This window comes from Manacus candei, unplaced genomic scaffold (genome assembly GCF_025592945.1).
Source record: "Manacus candei isolate 608988 ecotype Guabito, Panama unplaced genomic scaffold, ASM2559294v1 h1tg000034l, whole genome shotgun sequence".
In the NCBI taxonomy this organism is placed as follows: Eukaryota; Metazoa; Chordata; class Aves; order Passeriformes; family Pipridae; genus Manacus; species Manacus candei.
In genome coordinates this window covers 8,868,993-8,895,117 of record NW_026138082.1, presented here as the reverse complement: position 1 = coordinate 8,895,117, position 26,125 = coordinate 8,868,993, and positions in this window count along the sequence as shown.

The window sequence follows — 26,125 nt, the reverse complement described above, 5'->3', positions numbered from 1 at the left end:
ACTATAAGCTATATCTTAAATTTAATCTTTCTTCTCAGCTTTATTTTTAGATGCCTACATCTAGTAAGCTCTTTCCTTACTTTGCTGTGAAAGAATTGGTGTTATTATTCAAAAACATTATGATCTGTATTTACGAACTCATAAAGACTAACTAACTACATATTAGTGCTGTTACTGATTGTATTTCTTTAACCTGAGTTTGTGGAGAAATTAATCCTAATGAGTGCACACACTGTAGTCAGATGGCATTGTTAACTTTGCATTGATCAAAAGAGCAAAGAGAATTTCTAATCAATGCCTTCCAGCCCTCTTTTAGCTGTTTGCTGGTACCTGGCTTCTGGCATTTATCAGCTCTTCAAACAGCCTTTGTTGCTTACCCATCTGACCACCTTACCCAACTGATTTTGAAGAGTTAATAATGTCTGTCAGACCCTAAAGGTCTGTATTTCTGAGAAGCAAAAAAATTACTTTTTGAAGGGACACATTGATGAGCTAGTTCGTATATGATTTGATATACAAATCCTGACCAACCCAGTCATTAAGTTATATCATATGTTGCATGTGAAATTTTTTTCTGTAGTGGCTTTACTGCAGTTTTGGGCTCTGGACTCCAGAGCCTCAGATGCTGTAAAAATATTTTTTCCATAGTGTTGATAAAGGAGCCAGCTAGCTCATGATGAGGTATCAATCAATCCCTGACCCCTATAGTTAAATTTTTCTGTTCCTAGTGTCAGAAATTACGTGCAAAACTAGTCATTGCTTCTTTTTGCTAGCTGTGGCGTCTGACACATCAGTAACAACAAGCTACGGATGTATACAGACTGAGGCAAAATGGTTGTACTAAAGGACATTTACCCCTCTGGAGCATTAGGCTTCAAGAGAAGAGTTACAGGCAACACATGAAATATTAATTTGTACTTGAATTGTCATTTTTCTATGTCCCTTTATATATTGCTGTACTGAGGCACTGACTATACTTCTCTGTATTTTATCTCTTTGTATTTTGTCTAATATATTCACTATATTTTGAGTTAAAATATTATCTTCTCTAGCTCTTTCTTTAGAGCAGTTGATTTGTGGAGATTACAAACTCATTAAGCATTCACATCCCATGATGATGGGTGCAGCCTACACAATCAAACAGACAGTTTATTGGAAATGTGTATAAGGTGCAACATAAAACATATTTAAATAGCAATTGAATGTAAATATTTCATAACAGAAATCAAGTGCCAAGTCTGAATGCTTCCATCCAAAGAACTGACTGCATTTTTTATATTAATTTCTCCTTAGCAGACCATAAATAATTTTAAAATAAAATCAACTTAATGCAATCCTCTCATGTAATTCTCAGTTTACATATCTATACAAATTTACCCTATTACTAAACCACATTACTGCTTTCACAAGACAAGAAAATACATATATTTAGGAACTTGGCATACTAATAATATTAGATTTCAAATTAGCTCTTAGGTTAACAAAAGTAAACCTGGTTGTTTTTTTTTTTCTTTTGCAATGTGAAATAAGAAAACATTTCCTAATGAAGTCCCACAAAGGACACAGAAAAATTCATATCCCGTCAAATTACAGTTCCCTAAACTAGGGTAACTTTCTTTTAATTCTACATTGAGATAATATTTTCACTTGTAAACTAATGGGCATTAAAATATATATTATGCCTTGTTCTAATATAATGTAATGTATATATATATAAGTTTATACAAACACGTATATGTATATCTGTACATGTATGTGCATGTGTGTGTGTATATATTTATATATACAAGTGAATGGCTTTAATTACATCCTTGCATATCAGAGCACTCTGAAGTCATACCACAACTCTCAATGTCATTTTTGTTAAGAAGATACAAGATTTCAGTTAATTCAATTTACTATACATATGCTCATAACTGTTTCTGAAGGAGACAAACAAGTACTTAATAAAATATAATCTAAAACATAAGCAACTTATAGTGATATTGTAATTAAGATAATTTGTGAGGGACAACCACTCTGTTATCAATTTACCCAGTAAAAACCTGTAAAAGGTTTAGATTATTTATACTGTATAGAAAGGCAATAGTTATCATTAATAACAGCATTAATAACTATATTATCACTGTTGATACATCCAATCATTCTTCCACACCACTTGTTGCCTAGCCCTTAATGCACAATATGTTTTAAAATGCTACTTCCCTCTCCCCTCAATGTATGCCCAATGTATTTCCATATTCATAATAATCTTAAACTTCAAAAGCCATGCCTCTGAAACATCTCTGGTAGCTTCTTTAGTGGCACTTTTTCAGTGCCCTGGTGCCAGGAATATAAAGAGCATGATGTGCAGGGAGACCACACTGGTAACTTAATTGTCTGTGAAATGTCCCAACTGGTGTCATCAGTGGTATGAGAATACTACGTACAGGAAATCAGCCTTCTCTTTACCACGTCAAGCAAAAGCATAACACTTCCTAAATATAGATGAAAAATCTCTCTGACAATACTTTGCAACTGTTAAACTGGTAAAATCTTTAGGTCAGAATTTTTCAAGAATGTATGTATGTTTTAGCTCAAAATTTTTTAGCTAACGTGCTTCTGCTTCTGGATTTGTATATGCAAACCCTACTAGTTTGGGTGAATTTTCTGTATATTGGTATGATATATTGGTTGTACCTGGAAGTGTTACTGTGAGCTATTGCTTATGTGCAAGAGATTCAAGTCTGAGACTTTTTCAGAATTGATACTAAGTACGTTCCTTTTTCTTTCCATTTAATATTAAATGACTGTGATTTTAGTGTCAGTACTGGGATTTCCGATTATATAATTTATAGTGAGGATATTTTAACTGCTGCATAAACTTGTTATCTCATGGTTCATTGCAAATACACTGTAGTTTCAGCGTGCATTAAAACAATACAATTTTCAATTAAAATCTGTAAACTAACACACCCATACACCTGAAAGTCCTGCTGTTCTAAGCAGGAACTTTGCAGAATTTAATTCCATATTAGATACATTTCTTAGGAAAACATTTATTTTTAAAGCCACTTTACCCACAAATAAAATGAGAGATTAGTTTTGGTTTTGTTTTTGTTTTGTTTTGCTTTTTGACCTGGTTTTATGCCAACTTAACTTTTTCATACATAAAATCAATACATGAACAAATCTTGAAAACACTAGTCAATGTGTATTATGGAATACTGAAAATTTGCATGGAAATGGGACACAACTAGATGAGACATTTTCTTTTTCCAACTTTTTTCCAAATCTATGTAATTACAAAAGGAAAAAAACCTGCACATATACTACATCAGAGAATTTACATCCATTTTGTAAATCTCTTCAGATTCAAAGTATCTCTTTGAACACCTTAAGCCTGACTACAGTGACTGCTGCATATGTTTCTGTGTGAGAGGGCAGCAATGATAAATCACTCCTTGCAAAGAGAGTCAAGCTCAGACGATGAACACAGTGAGAGTCCAAACAGTGACCAAAAGGCAGCACGGCTCAGTATCATAATGCTCAGCAGTTCCAGGCTATGTTAAGCAGTTAGAAATGGTAATGAGAGGCACAGAGAGTGCTGAAGACTCTCTTTACTCACCCACCACAGTATAATAAGCTACTGGTGGCCTAAACTTTATAGTTCAATCATGAAATACTTAAACATTAGATCTTGGTAGACTTATAAAAAGACTACGCCCTATTAAAAGAGAAAAAGTAGTAGCAATGAATAGGAAAAATGTGATATCACTGACCACAGCTGAATCCAGCTTGACACTGTAAAATACGATCACCTCTGTTCTGGCAGATCTCTGAAGACCTAGCTACTAACCAGTTTGTCTGATTTACTGAGGAGACTCGAATAGCCCTAATATTTTTAATAAAATAATTTGAAATTGAAGTGTTGCATTAATTATATTAGATGAGTTAATAAACCAGTTAGATACTGATTTATGGTTCTTTGAAAGAAATACATCTAAACTGTGCTTTAGCATGTATGAAGAGCTGTGAAGACTGTCAACTATTTCAAGAAACAGACATAAAGAGGTTATTTTATTTTGCTAAAATTTTCTGTCACTGCTACCACTGATTTCATGATACTTCTGCAAACAAGTGTGCTCATATGACTAAGACTCTAGGAAGTACTCTCATCCCTTCAGCACCAAGGAGATTAATAGAAGCATGCATCAGACTGCAGGTGATAGTAAGTCATCCATGACATGTCCCCACTTACAGAACTATTGTATCTTTAAGAACAAATGAATAAAATTTTGAAGATATTCATGCCATTGATTAAACTGAACTTAGCCATGTAGGTTAGCTGGTAAGTTTTCCTCAACTCCCTTCAAAATCAATGGAAAATATTTTACCTCTTCTAGAGGGTCACCTTAGGGATGTTCCATGTTAGACTTCTCCTTTGAATTTTCTTCTGGAAGAAAATATGACCCTGTAGTGACTAATCAGAGCAGACAGAAGACTAAAGGGCTGATTTAGGCTCCTGAAAATATTTGCCAAGACCATTTTGGGTAGATGAGGTCTGAGGACAAACCTAGGCTGTATTTCATGAGAAGTGTCTTTTTAGCCGCTTCACAAAATGAGACTTTTTAGGCTTACTTTGTATGATGTGACAGTTACCAGCACCACTAAAAGTTTATCACATGGCAAGAGTGTGGTTTTACACGTTGAAAAGACTAAATTCAAATACTTGCTCAGAAACATCTTTGACATTTGTGAGAACTTTCCCTAATGAGGAAAGAAATTAAATACTTAGAGACTTTACACTTTACTTTTTAATATATTTCAATAGACCCTCTGGTAATAATTGCCCTATGTTACATGGTTGTTACCAGTCATAGACAAGAATCATTTTTGTTGTTGCACAGTTAATAGCAACTTGTGTTGCTACTATGCATTAGATCATTCTAATACTGATAGATTTTATGACTGTAAAAATATCCCATGAAAATCCAAAATCAGCGTCAGGTGGTCCCCAAAATATTTTCTTTCTGTTTCATTATTCCAATACAGAAATGGAACAAAGTTTGACTTCTCTTAAGGCCTTCCGAAAATTTAAAAGCAAAAATTATCCTTTTCTGAGTTTACTTCATACACTGTCACTTTCAGAATGAAAAAATTGAAGGACTTAAGTGTTTGTGATACACTGGTAAGACTAATGGCTCCAGAGTCCTTTAACTATTGACATGAATCATCATTGAGGAAGACACACTAGATTTAAAACAAAGTAAGCAACAGGACAATATGTTTCTCTTAGCAGCAAAAGATGTAAACTTGTCCCTTGTGAAAAATGTAGTGTAAAGGAGAGGTTCAAACACCTGGGAATTTTGTCTAGGCCATAGAGTTATTAGCAAGTACAAGGACAACATAATCTTTTTTTTTTTCATTTTCTATATGTGAGAATTTTTTGTTCAAACTGTCCTGAGGTGTCTGAGAGGTGCCTCTGTTTTTCATTCTTGATCACAGGGGTTTTGTTTTGAACACTTCTCACTCCAATATATAGTTCTCTTTTACATTCATAGTATCCCTTATTTTAATATATGAACATCTGCAAAAAAATCTTGAGTCACTGATCTGACTTACGTAGGGGATTTCCTTTGAAACCTTAATTGCTGACTTGTGACATGGAAAAGAGAGTTTTCATATCAAATACAAATTCTATATTACAGATTCTAACAGTTTAAAATGTACATTTATTATTGTTTTAATAAACTGAAACTCATAACTTTTTAAACAACCACTAACTTATTCACCACCAGTTTCTATGTAGAAACAATCCTTTTTCTAGTGTTCTGTGTAGTTTCCCAAAGACAAAAATTTAATCATGGGTTTTTTGCCTTCTCACTCGTCCTATAAATAAAACATGGACTCATTATGAAGAGAGGCAAATTTTCATCAGCTAGGGGATTTTGATGAACGTGAAGCAATCTTTAGTTTATTTTATAAAAAGATAAAATACACAGGGAAATTCAAGGAATCATAAAAAGAGCTAAAAGTGTTATTTTTATTAAACATTTCAATCTTATTAAGTTTATGAGCTACATAATTTAAATAATATTCCCTAGTTACTCATAACTGAGACAGTACCTACTTTGCGTGACTTCAGTTAAAGCAGAAATTTGATACACATTCTGGAAGATGAATAGTTCCTGACCTAGTGAAATCCAGTCTAGGTGTGTGTCCCGTTTTATATTTCAACACAGGGCTTTATTTTTTTTTACCACTTTAGTTGCCCATTTTCTACAGAACAGGGAACTTACTTGATTTTCAATTCCCTTCATGGTTTTTAAAGGATATTGAAAATTGCATAACACGATCTATAAGTTGTTTTTTTTTTCTCCAAAGGACCATAAAGCTTGTAGAAATAAACTGTCCAGGCATCATGATTTCCAGATATGTAAACTGCAACATATAATTAATTTTTATTTGGTGACTATGTAAACCAATTGAGAATTAAAAAAAAAATGATAGGCCTATTCATAGGCCTATTCATAGGTGGTGTATTTATAAATAAGAAGTCACAGTTCTTGTGTTGAATTTACAACAGAGGCTTTTCAGATACACCTACCTGCTTCCATAAAGATATGCATATGCGTAGTGCAAATTGCATACGCAGTAACATGCATGTGGAGTATGATATGAAAACCAATATCATTTAAGAAAGTATCACTGAGTGTAAACATGCAATAATCTGAAACAGGCAAGCTCATACCCCATTACAGCTGTGGCAAAAAATTTCAGGCAAGAGATGATTTCAAAGATAACTTAAGCACAAATATTCATGTAGAGTAACAGGAATGTTTGAGTGTAGGTAAGTAAATATGTACACTCAAATGTATAGTCTATCACCCTCTGATACTACTCAGTACTTTCTCTTGCTTCATTGTTGAAACATAAATAATCAGGATTGACAAGTCATAGTTTTATAGGCAATATGTATCCACCTAAATTTTGATTGTGCTCAAAGTCTGACTGGAAGACTCTTCTAAGGGGGTGACATTTCATACCTGATGGGTAGATAGCATTCAGAGGAATGAATATGCTTCTTTCTGTATTTTCTCCACTTTGGTACTTCATTTGGTCTAGAGAAACATTCAGGAGTAGATACTGGGTCACCCCAGACACAGGTGCTGCATTCCTAAAAAATAAGTACTTGTCACTGAAAAGGTTCAAAAGATACCACTTAAGACTCTTTTTTTTTTTTTTTAGAGTAATTTCATATTAGATGGCCAGAGAACTGATTTCTCACAGAAGTACTGCTTGGCAGAGAGGCAGCCTCCTTTTCCTCTTCTTCTTGTGCAGTGACATTTTGTTTCTTGCCTGCAGAGCAACTGATGCTTAGTACACACGGTGAAGCTACTAGGCAATGGTTGGTAGTGGAATAGCATTTTGAATGTCCTGAAGGACAGGAGTTGAACAGAGCACTCCCGTCCTGTGTCTGACTACTTTAATGAAAGCGGCAGCACCATTTCAAGAATGACTCCAGCTGCCTTCACTTTGTACGACTGTTCTTGTGTCAGGCATGCAACAGCTAATGCCTTACAACTTCATGTGTTTGCTTGTCCTCAGGCACTGAAGCTGGCTGCCCAGACAAATCTCAGGCTGACAGGTAAATGCCTCATGAGCTTTAAGTGGGTCAGGGATAAGGTGACTGCAAATGACTGCGTCTTCCAGGTACATTTTTTTGTACTTACGCACCATAATTTCATCAAAATTTTATTTTAAGCATGAAAGAAGGTGCCCTGAATCTCACTTCTCATTTGTCTCAATGTATGTCCTTGTGCTTTTCCATACACCTGGGTTTGTCATCTCAGCTCCTGCTTCTGTGTAGTCTGGTTGTAATTAAATCAAGGCACAAAATTCTTACCTTGGCAATGATACAGTCCTTTTTTGATTGAGGACAACTTAATCTTAAATAAAGTTAAGGTGACATTTTATTCCTCATCATGATATGATTCTCATAAGTCAACTTAAAATATTTTATTGAATGAATTATTTGTATTTTCTCAGTTCGGGAACTATATTCTTATTCTGAGAGAAATACTGGTAGGCTGTGGGATCTACCACAGGCAAAGAATGAGTCTCTGATACTGATACCAAGACAAAAACTAGTTTTTGTTTTCAAACACCATTTCATTTGCCAAAAGTGAAAAGAAGATCATCTCATTCCTACCCTTTGCCTCTCTAGTGTCCACATGCAAACTAAAGGGAAACAAAATGTCTCCTACAGAACGAAAAATGGAAGGTTGCTAATCTTGGTGCCTGATCTTTCTGAGTGAGGCACATGCTGGCTATGCTGAGTGAGCCCCAGGTCATGGGGCTGCTCTTGGTTGGTGGCCAGGCAACAGATCCCACGCTGCACTCAGCCAGCTGGGTTACAATTATGGGGCTGGCATGTGGGAACAAGAAGGTGGAAAAAAGAAACAAAAAGGTGGCTTGAACAAGTTCCCCCTGACATTAAGAAAGGAGGATAACTGCATCATGATGGATCACAGCTGATGCTCCTTTTTCCTCGAAGGGAAAACAGACTGCACTCCAAGAGTGCTTTTGTTCAAGATGGAGCCAAGCACTGCCATTTGCTCATCCCCTCTCCAGGCTCACCTTGAGAAGCAGTCTCATGGCATGCCACTTGCTGTTGTTGAGCTGTGTATCTACTTGCCCAGGCCACTTTGGCTGCCCTGGTCCAGTGGTTATTGCAGCTACCATGGAAACTACAAAAAAACCCTAAATTGTCACACTCCGGCATGGAAATAGTTTGCCTTTTGGAGTCCATCTGTTCCTACTGAGCTGTCTGCTGTCCTTCTTCCTCTGATCCTACCTATCACTGTGTTTTTGATGTATGACAAGGGGAAAGTGGGAGTTAATTACCAACTAAGGGCAGAAACAGGGAGCTGACTTCAGTAAAAGCAAACAGGGTTGTGTGCTGAACCTGGAATATTATATCTGGGTAGAAACTCTTCCTCTAAAAATAGTCTTACAGTTCTGTGTTGGCTATGAATAAAGTACCTATCTGATCCAGATATCTAACTGCATGATCTGTGCCCAATTCAACAGTGTCTTTCTCTTAAAGGGTAAGACATAAAACAGAGGTTTGAGGCTTCAGGAATAGTCTATAAAAGAATTTGAGAGGCACGAAAAATTTCTTCATACAATACTTTTCAAGAGTTCCTGGAGTAGAAGTGGGAAAATCTCAAAAGAGATTAAACACACACAGCCAGAAGGTGCTGTAAAAGTTCTCTGCTTTCTTAAAAAGCTATTAACAGTAAAGTAAATGTGGTGACTCCTGCATTTTTACATTGCTGATACAGTAAGGAAGAGCTCAGAAAATAGGTCATGTTGAAGAGAAAGACGTCCTCATTGAGTATTCTGTAGCGTGTGATAATGCTCCATTACCACTGTCCTTTGCTATTCACCACCATAGTGACTCCCACTCTCAGGTTTCAGCACACAGCAAGTGAGAGAGAGAAGGAAAACAGGAAGATCAAGAAGGACAGTCTGAAAGCCAGAAGTGTCCACTGTTGCTCCCGTGGAAGGAATTGCTGCAAATTTGTTGAGTACCTCTCTTACATGATCTATTAGATCCTGGTTGTTCCTAGATCAACCATGGTCCAACAGGGAAACCAAAGGAAACTCAAGAGTCCTGGATATGTTTCCCTTTATTACCCATATGTTACTATGATATTATGGTCTTCAGATTTATTAATTTTCCTGTTGGAAACTTGTAAATCTAATTAATACTATTTATCTCTTTTTAGTACAGTGCCAGAAACATGGTTGGAGATAGTGGGGAAAAAAGTGGATGGTAGTTATTGAATAATTTCCACTAAAAAATTTGATTCTAGTTTCAGCTGTTCAGTGAGTCCCAGACAGGTTTCCAGCAATAAATCAGCTTTTCTAGCAGGAATGTGATTTCTGCTCTTGCTGGTCCCTGCTTAGGGCCCTAATTCCAGAGTTCTGTTCTGGACAGCCAGCAGGCATACTACTTCCAAGCTGTGGGCTTCAGGACGCTACTAGCTTTGCTTGCTTTCATGCAGAGTTTTAAATTTGGGATTTTTTTCCCCTCAATTTAAAATGAATCAAACTTCTGTACATATTGAACAGTGAGCAAAACTACCTTTCTCATTCCACATCCAGCTGAAATTATGTTCATGTGTCTTTTTCTGTGTTTCTGATACTCTTTTTTCTTTTTCTTTTCTTTTTTTTTTATTTTTTTAACATATATTTTCTTCTTTTCACAGCTGTAATTATTCAGGCCTTCTCCTTGGTGAGCATCTCATGGGCTCTGATTTTTTCTCTCAGTAGGCTGTACTGGGAAGGATCCAATTAAGGCCTTTTTAAGTCCTCTAAGGAACGCTACTTGCTTGTGGTTAAGATTGCCTCTGTAAATTTGCCCAATTTAATACAGTCCAAGTTTTGATGATATGAACTTTGTTCCTAAGGTTTTAAAAGATTTCTTAGTCTTTGCTTTTATAGTTACTAATGTGATTTTAAGAAATACTCCAGTGTCTCAGAACTGCCTGTTAACCCATCTTCTTTTCTCTTTGAAAGTGAAGCAGTTAATCCTACCAATAAAAGGAGGTTAAAAGGTGTGTTGAAGTCTACAAAGCAATGTGAAGCCTGTGCACAATTTCTTATTCCTAATTTCCATCCATTGTGTATGTAACTGTCCTTTCTGTTTACAGTAGAATTGCATATATGTATTTTAGTAAAACATAGAACCTTCATGGAAATTACCTGGGTAACATCGTATATATTTGGTAAGGAAATAGTTATTAAATATTTTAGAACACTTGGCAATTATCATACTCAACATCACATAAATGAATCATCTTGACTCAGAAACATCCTTTTGAAAATATTCTGCAGTATCTACCAAATTTAATTAAATACACGGGAAACAGAAACTGTGGATACAGTTGCATGTCTTGTTAGTCAGGAGACAAAAATTGTATTCTCAGCTTTCCCATAAAGACAGTCTATAACAAGCTGGAAGTCTAAACATTGCCTGGGCATCAAGGGCCTCAAACAGCCAGGTGTTCAGATAGGAAGAGATAGGTGAGGTGATGATTACTGCTGAATCTTAGTAGAAGATGATCCTGATTATTTCCGATGCTAAAGGATTGGAGAGTTTCTTTGCTGGAGAAGAATGACATTGACAAATTAGCTTGAATGGACAACAACATAAAAGCTGCAACTGAGATGGAGGCGCCAACTTTTGTTGTGTTCCAGTCACTCAACTTCCAACAGCACTATGTCTGACAAGACTGGAGTTTTGTGACAGATTTGCCCATGAAATTAGAAATGCGTGGTAAATCTTTCATTCTGTGTTATGAATTTCATTGCAAATATTCAAGAAAAGCATATAGTGGCAATAACTATGAAAATAAAGAATGCTGTTCAACAGTGAACTAAATGCTAAGAGGTTAATACTGCATTATCACCTAATCCAAGTTAATCTATAATAACATGAGATATAGGGATGTCTTACTTTAAGAAAATTTTGAAGATTTTTCTCTGTCAAAAATAACAACTCTTTAAACTTGCTTAATGGACAGACAATTTCATTCAAAACACTATTACCTTGAGCACCATAGCGTTGACCTGTTCATATATTCACATATACTTCCTGTTTTCTTGATACTTTGTGCTTTAAATTTTCAATATTACTTATGAGAATTTGATATTTTTTTAGCAAAAGTAACACATCTATTTAACTTGTTAATCTATTTAATTTGGGAATTGAATTAGCTTTCATCTGGATTAAAGTAATTTAGTTTTGGTTTTGACGATTTTCCTATTGCCATATGTTGACTGATTAGATGGCTAAGATGTGAATCAACTATGTCTAACACACAATTAAAATAAATGTTTTTTAGCCACTCATGTGGGGATTAGCTACTATGAGATGGTACTTAAAAAATAGGTGAGTCTGAAGTGGACATAAGACATAGAAATAGGGATCTGGGATAGCAGGGTAAAGGCAACAGACAAAAAGGAAAGAATTAATGAAAGACTCCTTTCTTTTACAGGCTGCATCTTTAGACTGTGAATATTCTCTGTATTGTATTTTGATTTAAAGCTATCCTTAGACTTTTACAAACCCTTGGTGCTGAGGATGCAAATGCACAATACTGTGTATATCAAGAAAACTGAATCCCATACACAGCAAGTCAGGACAACTGCCCAACACTGTAGTGTTGGCATTCTCTGTGCTTGAATCATCAGTCCGAATCGATTTCACACCTTACAGCACCAGTAATTGTTCCCAATGCTGCCTTTCAAACCAAGTGTTGTGTAGCCAATATGTAAGCTGGCAGAATTTCAAATAAAGGAGAATATATTTTTCATCTTCTTGTTCCTCCTTGACAAGAAATGTTGAGATAATGCTTTGTTAACAAGGACGTTCCAGGAGGAGGGCATGTGGGACTAACAAATAGAGATTCCCTTTTGCTGTGAGAACTGCAATGTCCTGGGCACAGATAGAGATTGGTTATGAGGATGGACTTGAAAATATAAACTATTCAGTGATATAAGGTATTTACTATAGTTTTCTTTAAATTTCTGCATATTCAAAATTAGACACAGCTGCTGGCAGAGAGGTGCTTTGGAGACAGCTGCGTCTTCCTCTGTCCAAAACTGGAGAAGCAAGAGCAAAAAGATATGGGAAGGGATAAATATGTCACCGTCCTTCTGTAAGTCAGCCACAAAATGAGGCCAGTGGTGAAAGCTGCTGTGTACAGATACCTGTGATCCACAACTCTTATGTGGAATAGAGGTCTTTGACTGCTGACTAGAACAGGGCTGAGCAAATGATATTTGGTACAACAATGCAAGGGGGATATGTGTAAAAGCTGTTCAGTGTAGAGGTAATACCATCTTACCATAAAATGAAATACCATTGTTGTATTTAAATAATTTGGGAGGCTCATAACAGATAGTTCCATACACCTTTTGTGACCATGTCAACACAGATACACCTTTGTGAAACATGATCTCCTTCTCAATCTTGTTTCTGGCTTGGAGTCTGTACTCATAAGGAAAGTTCAAGAGTGCTGATGATGGAGTTGTATCTCAGTTTAAGGAGATTGAAATGTTTTGCTAAGGAGGATGATTTATGAGGTAGACCAAACTCCTCTGTCTCAGCAACTGTAAATCCGAAATTAAGAGTCTCCAATCGAGGAAGTATGGAAAAAGGAAAAAATAAGAACCCTTTATTAAAGGATATATGTATATTGGCAGAACTACAAAAGAACACAAAAAACAACTAAACAATGATCCTGTAACTAAAAGTCCCCTTCAAAAAAGGAAACAGTTCAATACTTCCCGTCCTCTGGCACAATTCCAATCACAGTTGGCAGAGGCACTGTTGGATCACTGGAGGTGCAGAGCCTGCAGTGCTCTGTGTTGCTCAGCAGGGAGCGCTGTTGGGCTCTGGCGGTCGCCGCATGGGGCCCCGGTTCGCAGGAGAAGCCGACAACGGAGATTTCCCCCCCACCGAGGAGGGGAAGGGAAAAAAGGGGAAAGAAGGGCAGTTTCTTCCCATGAAACTCACACTGTCTGTGGCTGGTTGTGGCTGGGACTCCCCCCTTTCCTCGATGAGCACAAACTGCTGACAAAACACGGGATCAAAGGAGGGAAAAATCGACCCCCTCCCCAAAAGGTTCCTCTGCAGGATGGGCCAAACCTCTCTGATGAAATCTGAGCAGGTTCAGCTGGGGACAGAGCAGAGTGTAGGCAAGCCAAGGCCAGAAAACAGCCAGATGACCAGACTGAGAGTAAAACAGCCTCAGAGCTTTTCCAACACACACCTGGCCCCCATTAAGGCAAAAAAGTGAAGTGTCCCATTTCCAAGAAGAGGAAGGAAAAAACCAAACAAACAAAAACCTCATCCTCATATTCCCACACACACACACACCCCAGCCTTAGAGAGGGCCATCAGCCTGGAATGCAGTTCTACCAGCTAGTTCTTTTGTGTAGGTCAATCACCCAAGGCAAAAAACTGCTCTCCCCCATTCAACACCTTTCTCTCAGGGAGGTGGGGAAAGAAAATTCGTGTTTGGTTTTTTAGAACAAGTAAACCTATGACGAGTTGAAATGTCATCTTTGTCACAGTAAGGACTTTCATTCAAAATGCAAATACCTCGAAATGTATGTTTCTGTGGTGATTTTTACCCTAACACTTACAGAAATGAAATAAATGGTTTGGACAGAGATTCATTATTCCTATAAATGTCATGGCAAAGGCTGAAGATTACAAGAGATCATCTTTCTTAGAGATCTGTCCGGATTACAACCCAGAGATTGAGATAAACCTACTGGTGCCCAGCACCACTCCAGAACTTCACTACACAGTGTCTGCAACCTATAACTGCAATTCATGGGCAGGGAAGAAGAAGAAAGGAAGCAAATTGTCTTAAAAGTTAAATTATATTTGGCAGAAAACCTGTGTAACACAGAAAACAAAGAAGCAAAGGCTGTAGTCCCACTTTCTAGAATACATGTTGCTCAGTATTCTCCAGGCAAATATTTTCTGTATAGGACAAATAAAAGTGTCGTCTTAAGGAATGAGTATGTCAGGAACTGTTACCTACATTTAAGGGGGTCTAAGGGAGAGTATAACCTTCCCCAGATATATATGTGAGAGTTTAATCCTATTGATTGAGAAGTAGGGAGAATGAACATGGTTTTTGTTCTGCAGTGTTGAATAGGTTGAAATCTTGAACCGACTGTTCTGACCAGATAAACCATCATGTTGCAGTTCAGAAATCTTGGTCTAGGTTCAGTAAAAACACTGTAGATGAACCTTCTCATCTGCCCTTGCTTGTCAGTTCCTCTCTGACAAGCAACAAAGAGCTGTCACCAGCCCTGGGATGGCCAATTGCTCCTGTTCAGAAACTGAGTTGAAACGCCATAAAAGCTGTCACTGGGATCTTCCCAGGCTCTGGTCCAGGTAAAAGCTTTTATGTCTTGTTCCATCAGTACACATTATGGTAGGAAAATCAGGTTATATTCCTCTCTTGTGGAGATGAAGAGAATGACAGTTTAGTTGCTCTGACTGCCAGCCAGATGGCTCAAATGACACATAAAACATAAGAATATAAAAACTTGTCTGTCTCCTATGGTCATTTTTAATATTCAGAAAAGTAAAATCGCTTTTTACATTATTCACTTTTTTCTCTGTAAACTATCAGTTGCAGATTATTTACTCCTATTTCCTTTGTGTTATCTCCACAGAGATGGAAATTGTCTTCACTGTCAGATGTAGTACATATACTATATTACAAATCCCTCACATGTATTATACAGCAAGTAGATAGCTATTGTGGATCCCTACTTATTGTATAGTGGGTATTTTGTACCTCTCAAATGACTGTGTCTACAGGCAAAAACTAAAGGAAATTTAAAGCCACTACAAGCAAGTTACATTCAATATTTCCATATTATTCTCATTGTATATGGCAGCAATAGTTAGAAAAGAAGTCTTAGTACTAATACAACAAAATGTTGTTTGAGAATATTACACTTCTAGATTGGTCAGGATTGTTCAATGAGGGTTTTGAGATTGATTTTAGATCCCAGAAAAAGTTTGTTATGCAATAGCATATTTTGAGGCCAAAGAGGAACTGAGGTCCCATGCGTCCTGGTCTATTTTTCTCACTGACACACACACAGAACTTATTCACTGCTTTTTAATCCTTGGAGGTTTTGTGATGCCTTCTTCATCAGAGTCAACGTATATAGCATTTCGCAGTTTTAGAAGATTAACTGGTGAATGACTGCATGAATTTTAGATAAGGTAGAATTATAGACTACTTGATACAGAGCTTATTCCTTGCATAGTTAAGAATTAATTAGGAGAAAAGGAAAGAATTGAATTACAGGTATTGAGTTGCATTTGGACATTACTTTCCTCAGAACTTCTAAACCCTTTCTGAAGGGAAAGAAAGAGCTTCAGAAGTGAAGGGATATTTTACTTCAAAGTTCGATAATTAGTCTTTGTGCTTGGCTTGAGCACAAGCACTTTTGCTGTAAGGTATTATCACAAGATGTTTTTGCCGGGATACTGCTTTTAGAGTTCTCAGAATGCATTAGTCTGCAGTGAGCTGCAAAGAAATCAGGGGGGAAATCACTTTCTTCTTTTCTCTTTCTTTTTTTTTTCCTCCTTCTGCCCACTAAAATCTTGAACTGTCTTTTGAAGTACAGATTATGATAAAAATGAACATGTTCTTGGACAGTCTACTACATTGCAATGTCTGTTTCTAGCTACACATATGTGTGCTTTTTAAACTGCCTCTTTCTAGAAAAAAAAGAAGCATTAAAATTAAATGCTATCAAATAGTATATGAGTAAATATACTCCTCAAATGTCAGGGTCCTCTGCCACTTCCATATACCAGGGGAGGAAAAATAGCCCACACAAGTTGTACAGATGTAAGGAAAATGAGAGCTGGGAGGCAACATCAATGTAAGAAGGGAATGGTAAAGAAGAGTTTTAAACTTGCTTGATATAAAGCAGTAATTGAAGTGTGCAATATAATAAAAAAAAAATAAAACAAACCTACACACACATATAAACACACAAAAAAACCAAAAACTAAAAAACAAAAAGCCCCAGAGATGGTGTCCTTTTCTTCCAAAAGTAAAGATTTTTGAGGGAAAAGGGTCAAAAAGATTTCTCTTTGCATTGTTTTAACACAAAACAACATTGAAACATTCACTGAAACTGGAAGGCATTACATTTAAAAGGAACTACTTTAAGTCAGTGTATAAATAAACCATAAAATTCACTGTAATAATATCATTACAGATACAGTTTTATGGAGCTGTGAATATTGTTATTTATATAAAATATGTTTTAAGGAGCCTCTCTTTTCAAAGGAAAGATAAGTTATCATGCTCTGGGGCACAAATCAAACTCTAATGAATGGCCCTTACAAGCTCTCTTCCTCTCCTAATTGTGTCAGATAACTTTATTCTTATGGGTTTCTGTATTTTTGGTTGTTTCCAGTATGGTGGTTCCAGTGCATTTTTGATCCGAATTCTATTAACTCTTCTGATGGTCACACTTCATTTTAACAGTGCAAGAAATATCTAGGAAGAGTAGGGTACGTTTACTTGTGGAGTCTTAAACACTTCTGAATATTTGATAAGACTATGGATCAGTATGAACTTGGTATTTGAAGACCCCAAAACTGTGTTGAATTCGAAAATAGTACAGTAATGATTGAATGTTGTTTATTATTTGCAATTTTCCAGTCTGTTTCCCTGGGCAGAAACAAAACAAATTCAAACCCTAATCAAAACCTGATGCAGAGGCTAGAAGCAATCATGTTTCCATCGCATACAACAGAATAACTCATCATCATCATGGCTGGGCTTCGCGAACAAAGATTTGGGAAGGGCTCTACCCACGTTTGTTACAAGCGCGTTGGTGGCTAAAAAGGCCAATATGAGATAGGCACGTCTGGTTGCAAAAGGCACAGCAGAAAGACTCCTTAGGTGGTATATTCTGCAAGACACAATTCTTTCTGCGTTGCCTTTTCTCCTCAAGGGTGATCCTGTGTGCTTTTTCAAAAGCATCAGCAGCATTATAGATGGTGTGTCTCCAGGCCTCCCAATATGAGACCAGAGTAGACCAGTTCTGTTGATCAATATGGCCAAGGTTGAGATGTTATTTCAAGGAGTCCTTGTATCTCCTCTTCGGGGCTCCTCTCATGCGGCAGCCGGTGGCAAGTTCACCATAAAGCACCATCTTAGGGAGGTGGTGGTCCTTCATGCTTGAGACGTGCCCTGCCCAACGCAGCTGTGTTCTCAGCAACATGGCCTCAATACTTGTGACTGCTGCTTGTTCTAGAACAGACATATTAGTGACATAATCTGACCAGTGGATGTTTAGGATTGTGTGGAGACAGCGCTGATGGAAGTGTTCTAGGAGACGCAGGTGGTGGCAGTAGACAACCCATGATTCAAAACCATATAAAAGAGTAGACAGTGCAATGGTTCTGTAAACAATGATCTTTGACCTTTTCTTCAAGTGTTTATTTCACCACACTCCATATTGCAGCAGCTATTTCTCTGTGTTAGTTAAGAAAACAAATAATGATTTCTGAATTAATGATGACCCACACCATTTGATTCAGAGTGTACAGTGAAATGACACAGAGAAATAGCTGCTGTGATACGGAAGGAAGAAAATTTTTGCTGTATGAGAACCAGTGCAACGCAATGTGATCACAGGGATGTTGCTATATTATTCTTTTAGAATAAACGTACAGTGAACAAATTTGAGACATCTTTTAGCCATAGTATATACCCTAAGAAAAATTACATGAGGGGTCACTGAGTCCCCTACAGTCTATTGGATGCAGCTGTGCAACTGAGGCTGACACCAGGTAAAAAACCTTTCATGTTGTTTTTGTCTTCATCACTTTATGAAGAAGGTAGAAGTTTTATTTACACACTGATTTAGAGACTTAGAAGCATGTATGTCCCAACCAAACTAATCTATTAATCATAATGTCTCTTAGAGAATGATCACCAGAGCTTCCACATGCACGTTGTAATGTGGACAGTAGATCTAACTGTACCATATCTTGCAGTACTTCTTCCAAGCCCCATTCCAGTGAGTAAAACAAAAACCAGTGCCTCCAAGGAGGGCCTGTGGCTTTCCAGGTCAAGTTTAAGGGCATTTAGAAGGTGTTAAGGTAGTATGATGATACTCAAATATATGAACATAACATTTATTACAGCCAGTAAAAATGGCAACGTAGATTGAAGTTTTAAGAGCATAATTATCAGAATGGGAATTTAGCCAGCAAATTAACTGAGTTAATGCTCTTCTTTCATTGAAGTATAGTGATTTCTGAAAGAGTTCATATCTCTTATGATAAGTGTTGTGTGTGGCATTGAGGTGTTTATTTTCAGGCCAACAGTTCTTTCTTAAAACCTGTATCCCCTTCTTATGTCCTTGATGTTACGAGATGGCACAGTGAAAATTTACAGTGAAACTTTACTTACAGAAATAGTTTCTAAACTATTTCTCAATTTTATCAGTAAAGTACAATCCTTCTTGAATTTCAGTAGGCGTTAAGGTTGCCCTGGAGACTTACTGGAGAAGTGTGTTAATATGACTTGTGTAGGTGTTTTGAAAAAGCTTCCAAAGACCAAACAGATGTTTTTATTTGTCTGGGGACTCACACATTTTAAAGATGATAAAACTGTGTTCACTTCAGTTAAGAAGTTTAGCATGTATAAAATTCCAGTTTCCTGAGGACTCTTAAATTGTGAACAAAAGACTGTGTGCAGCACATGAGTATTAACAGGTTTCTAGATCTGATTGAGCAGGTATTGTTCCATTTGATATTTCCTACTCTGTTCATCTGCACACGCTGCATATTCTTGCATCGCTTTCTGTTTTTTCTCAGTTGTCTCTTTCCACACAAAGGACAAAATTGTAACAACTCTTAATAGGCTTGCATCTATAATGGAGCTGAGCAGACAAGGGAGGGCTTTTCTCCACATTTTATTTATTTTCTTGCCAGAAAAAAGTTTACTTTTTTTGCCTTCAAGAACAGTGCAATTTCCTCTTTATACATAAATATAACTATAGCTTAACTGAAAGTGATTTTCTCTAATTTCTTGTCCAAAGACTTGAGAAAGGGAATGAATAAATAAAAAAATTAGTATAGAACATCTACAATTTGACCCATCGATTTCAGCTTCATCTGGGCTCTTAAGGTTCCTGTCCTGAGGAGCTTCAGGTCACCAGGAGACTGATGAAAACCATTTGGAGTGACTGAATATGTCAGCCACCTGGAGGTGAGTTGAGATGTGCTACTTCTTGCAGTGTGTGTGTCTTGAAGGAGTCCCATGTCCCAAGGAGTGTACTGCGAGGGTTATGACACGAAGCAGTGCTTGCAGTCTCCCCATGGGCCTCTTTCATGGGATCCAGCATGCAATTATTGCACTATAAGCTAGGTAGATTTGGTATTTCTCCCTTTGGAATGGATGCAAGTGGAGGTGTTTGGCTTTGGTTTTGTGTCTGCAGCTGTGAAAACTAGCTTACCTAGATTTTAACATTTTTTTTTTGGTTCTTTTTTGTCTCATTAATACTTTCATCTTTTCCTTAACTCTTTCTTCTTGATAATGTTCTGCCCCATAGCAGAGGAGGATTCTTCTTACCTTCACCTGCTTCTGCTTTCAGATATCCTTTCAAACATATTCAATCATTTTCATCTTTAAAAACTTTGTTCTCTGATTTTGCTCTGTGGGACTCACTGCTCCATCACTACATATTATACAGTGATATGTAGTATCATTGTTGTATGTAGCAGTTTATGTGACTGGATTTGAACAAAAAATGTGACTTGGAGGGTACATGTGTATTCAGTGAAAAATCACACCAACAGATATATCGAGCTATATCTCTATTAAAAAAAAAAAACAAAACAAAACAAAACAAAACAAAACACCCAAACAAAAAAAAAACCCCAACCAAAAAACCAAAACCAAAACCAACCAAACAAAAAAAACCATAAAACAAAATAACCAAAACCAAACCAAATAAAACTCAAAGCAAACAAAACACCCAGGACAGTCATGTGGTGTGGTTATTGGTATGAGCATACTTATTTTTGACACTTAGTATTATGTCTTAGATTAAAAAACCAGCAACTGTTAGGGGAAAAAAATCAGTGGGTATGTATTAGAGTTCATGAACTTCAGCAAGCTTTCACCAGCTGTCCTTTGAGCTATTTACTTCAAATTAGATGGCAGTGCTAAAAGTCAAAAATAGTTGATAATCAACTTCAGCAATTAAAATCTTCATTTTGATTTTGAGGGGGAAAGAAAAATCCTTTCTTATTCTCCTTTGCTCAAAGAAGAACTGCATCTTAAAAGTCCAAGATGGTTTGTACACTAGTTCCCCATCTTATTTGCCTTATTTCCCCATCTTAAATGCATACATAAATGGTGACAACTATACAAGTACTAAAATACTACCTGTAGTGTAGCACTCCTTTTCTCTTCATTATCTCTTCTTTCTTACACAGTAGCAAGGGATGAGTGATTTAAGGTGGTAGTGATGTTATCATGCTTCAGTTAATCTTAGTTTCTACCCTTTTTCTACTTTTAGAATTTATTAAACTAAAATCCTACCAGGAATTTGTATTCTGAAGCTTGTGATCTCAAATATGTGGAACCTGCTCCTTATCTCAGAATGAAACCTTTGTACCACTCATTTTCCATAATTTAAACTCCATAGTCTTCCTCATTTTATCACTAAAAAAAAAAAGAAACAAAACAAAATGAAACAAAACAAAACAAAACAAACAAAGCAAACAAAACCAACCAACCAACCAAAAAAAAAACAAAACAAGAAGTTACATTCAGCATGAAGCCCCTTTTGTTAAATTTTCATGAATACCTAAGTATCTTCAAAAGGTCTGCTACAATTCAGTCCTAATTCTCCTCCAGGCTATATCGAAGATCTTAGGTCTAAAGTGGACTGTTTTGAAATGGTAGTTTATCACCATGCAGGCTTTACACTTCTACTGAAAGTATTTCAGACTCACAGCTAATAAAATATTATAGTAAATGTCTGTTAGGAATTCTGCCAGTCTGGTAGCACAATACATTATGATGCAAATAGAGCTACTAATTTTCCTCCACATTAGTGGTAGAGTAGATTATATAGAACCAGGTTTAATTGCTGAATGTAATTGACAGCTCTTTCCTGAAGCTGAAGAGGGAATTAATTGTCTCTCATTTTTACTTCTTGCTGTCTACATGTATCTTCAGGATTGCAAACAGGTAAAAGAAACTGTACTGTAGTGCACGTGCTTTTCTCTCCTGATTTAACTCCTGTCTAACTTTGTGTTGCTGCTTCCAGTCTGAGATACTGAACGTTCTTGGAATGATAAACAGGTCTGTCAGCCTTGTACTTCTCTTGAGTGAGTGAGTCTTTTGCTGTGCTGATGTAAAGTGTGTTAAGTATCTGGGGGGGCGGGGAAAGCAGCTTCACTTTTTCTCTTGGAAGCAATTCATTAACTAACCTCTAAGAAATAGGCCAGGAGGAATACTGAGAAACAGCAGAAGTGCGTGAGACTGGATAAACTGCTAAACAGTAGCTATTAGCTTTGAATATGGTGAGATATCCTCCCAGGAGAAGACTTTTGAAATGGAATTTTTATTTGCATCATTATGTCTAACAGTCTTGGATGGATTTATTTATTTTTTCTAACTGAATACTTCATAATTTTTTTCTTAATTCCTTTAATATTTTCTACCTCTACAGTATTTTATATCTTATATCTTCTGTTTAACCTGCTTACAGTTGTTGTTTTCACTAGGGAACTAAAAAGTGTGGCCTGAGAAAATTTAGTAATTAGTCTCAAAATCATGTGTGTTATACAAACACAGGCTGTTTATTACTCTAAGATTTGATGATATCAGTGGACAGTATTGCTCTTTGTGAAGTTATAGCAATCTCATCTTTCTGACCAGTGTGCTACTTCAGCTTATGTGTATGAATACCTTTCCATTTGCAGCTAAAAAGAGCAAGTTTTTTCTGCATTCACAAGACAGTGACTGTCTAGTGGTCACTTAAAGTGACCTCACGTAAGACTGTCTTATGAAGGTGAACTTAACATTTGCTATTTGCCTAAGCAGGAAGATCTGAACTTCATAGCAATTCATTATTAACCTGTGAGAATTTAGTCTCTTAATGTCTTAAAGGTAAGGTAGGTGGGATGCTGCCTTGTATATTAATCTTTACAAGCTATCTTCCTACTAGTTAAATGGTTGTCAAATTGAAAAGAAATGTAGGTGGTGGGAAAACAGAATAAGTATTTAAATGGAGATCTCGGTTCAACTGCCTTACACAGGATATTTGAAATACTAATAATAGTCACCTGTGAGGACTATGTTGTCAGGTTTATCTAGTTGATTTCAGGGCAATGATGCAGTGAACACCATTCATAAGTACTCTCCATGGAAGAGGTCCAGAGAGAGATGAGATAAAATGTGAGGAAAGAGCTGAGAGCTCTCCCTAGAGAGCTAGTGTGTGTGAGGGGCATAAAGAAATGTACTGCAGAAAAGGGTGTGTGAGGGTATGTATTAAATCCACCTAAGACTCTTATTTTAAAAAGTTAATTAATGGTACAGGCTTTTTAAATGTGCATCACTCTTGTGAAATTCATGATTTAGTTTCTCAGGCGGCTAGTGAAGATGCATTTATTTTATGCACTTTTAGTTCTGGGATGAGGTGGGGCAGGGGGAGACAAAAAATATGAGAGTGTGGGGGCCTGAATGCTCTCTCACATTAGTACAACCTGGTTATAAATAGTATTATGCTCCACTGAGTTTATATTTAATATACAGATGGAAATTGAGGTCTGGCATCTCTTCTTTCTTTGTGTTTGAATTCCGTATGTAAAAACCAGTGTTTCTATTTCTAGTTGGTGTGGAGACAAATATTTGATATTGTCTCTCACAGCATCCTTCTGGACAAAATGGCCAGCATGCAGATGAATAACTATGTTACATGATGGATGAGTACCTAGCTTACAGCTCGGGTACAAAGAGTTATACTGAATGGGGTAACATCAGGCTGCATTCAGGCACTAGTGGGGTTCCACATGGCTCCATCCTTGGCCCACTTTTCTTCATCTTCATTAACAACTTGGATGCAGTGCTCAGAGGAATACTAAGTCAGTTTTCTGACTTAGTATTGGGAGGAGTGGTCTACTCCCTCAAGGGCAGAGAGGCCCTGCAGAGAGACTTTGACAAGTTAGAGAAGTGGGAAATCACCAACTGTATGAAGTTTACCAAGGGCAAATGCCGGATTCTGCACCTGGGATGGGGAAACCCTGGATGTACTACAGACTGGGGAAAGAGCATCTGGAAAGCGGTGTTGCAGAAAGAGACCTGGGGGTCTTCGTCAGTGGCAAGTTGAATATGAGTCAGCAGTGCCCTGGCAGCCACGAGGCCAACTGTGTTCTCGGGGGCATCAGGCAAAACATTGCCAGCTGGTTGAGGGAGGTTATTGTCACTTGGAAGCAAAAGTATGAAAACAGAGAAAAGAATAAAAGAAAAAAAAACTTCTGGGGAAAAAAAGTGAATAAAAGAGCACCCCTTGGGTTCTTTTTGTCTTTACTTAGAAATTCACTTTGATCCTTCGGAAAAGACCTGGATCTGTAGGCTTAGAATTGCTGGGAGAGGTAGATATGAATTTTCTTCAAGTGTTAAATTGGTAGATGTGTTCTGGTTGCTGACAAACACCTGTAAGAACAATACAAATTTCATTTGGGAGAGAGAGAAAAGCTAGAAAGAAAGGAGAAGCATATAAAATTCCCAGAACTAAAAGGTTTATAGCACTTTGGTATGTCTTCTCCAGATTGCAATATGGCTTGCTCATGTTTTGTAAAATGTGTGAGGTCTGAAGGGTCTAGTAAAAGTAAATTTGTGTAATTTTAAACTTATATACAGCTGAAGGATCTTCTGTTGAGCACAAAAATATAAATTCTGATGAAAGAAACTGGAGCAGGGAGAAAATCAAAATAAACCATGAGTCAGCTTCAAATAAAAAAAAAGAAAAAAATAAACAAAACCAAAAAATGAGGCCTAGTTTTCTTGTGTGAATAAGCAGAGGGTTTTTTTGGTTTTATTGTGGGTTTGTTTGTTTTTTTTTTTCTGTTTGAGAGACTGAAATCTTAGTTTTTACATAGATGTATATTTTCATTTAAAAGTAGTATTTTAGTTTTAGCTATGTGCAAGCATGATATTACCTAAAAGTGTTGTTTAGTTCTTAGGAAAGAAGACTTAATGTGATCATTCCTTCTCAATTCTCCCCTCAGTATTTAATCTGTTATTGCAAAGAAATATGTGCTTAGCCCTTAGACACCACAGAATTCCTCAGCTGCCTCCACAGGAATTGAAAACTTATACCTTATTAGATGTCTAGGCATCATACCATGAGACAAAGCCATGCACAGTATGGATTTTTAATTCTGCTGATTACAGTACTTCTTGTATAGTTTCTCCAAAAGCTTGTGACAGACTGGTCCCAGAGGTAGGTTACCCAACCTATTGCAACTGTAATTCCTTGCTCTCAGAAGTACATAATTAAATGAATATTGGTCTGACTTGTGAATTCTTGTAGGCAGAGATTTTTCCAGAAACCAGAGCAGTTGCCATTTCTCGGAAACCAGTCTAGTTCAGAAATAAATAAAAAGTAGAGAAAACTGAATAGATCTGGCCATTTTAACTTTTGTAGAATAGCTTGCTGTCTTTTTTCCTTCCGATGATCAGACTAACCTTTGGGGGAAAGGGTGTGAACATCCAGGGAACTCACATAAAGAATACTGAAACTGTCATAAAGCATAGTGAAAAGGTCAGTATTACACAGAACTGTGTAATTCAAAAGATGCAGTTCATAGAATGGCATTCAAGTTAGCTCAAGAAGAGCTGTTTTCCATCAGCTATAGAGAAAATAGTCCTCTCTGAGGTATTTTTCATTTTTCTCTTCCCTTATTTTTGCTCTTCATGTACACGTTAGTTTGGTGTGCTGTTTTGTAGTCATGTTCCACACAGGGCAACCTCATGTTTGAGCAGTGGAACAGTTTTATTTCTATTGGGTAAACACCTTGTCCTATTATTATGAGCTAGAATGAGACATTCAGTTACAAGAAGATCGCAACCACCTATATAATAACTAGTGTTTAAATGAAGTGGGATTCTTCTTACATCAACTAAAATAAATTTTTGTGACTTGCTATATTGTTCATTTGGACATCTCTACAGAAAAGAAATTCTTCTGAACTTTCTACTTTTAATAGTTCTACAGCTGGTATTATGTTTTATTATCTTCAGGCCTCCTGAGAAGGAATGATTCTAAAAGGGACAAGGTTTGAACCATTGGGCCAGTCATGAAGCAGGAGATGGTGTTTGTGTGTGTTTCCAGGAACACTGACATATGAAATTCAAAAGGTTTGGAAGTTCATTTGAGCTTTTATATCCCAATCTCTTTGATCAGGAAATCTGACTCAAAACTCTGAGAATAAAATATTTTCTCTTGAGACTTTCACTGATCTCCAGGGGCTATGAAA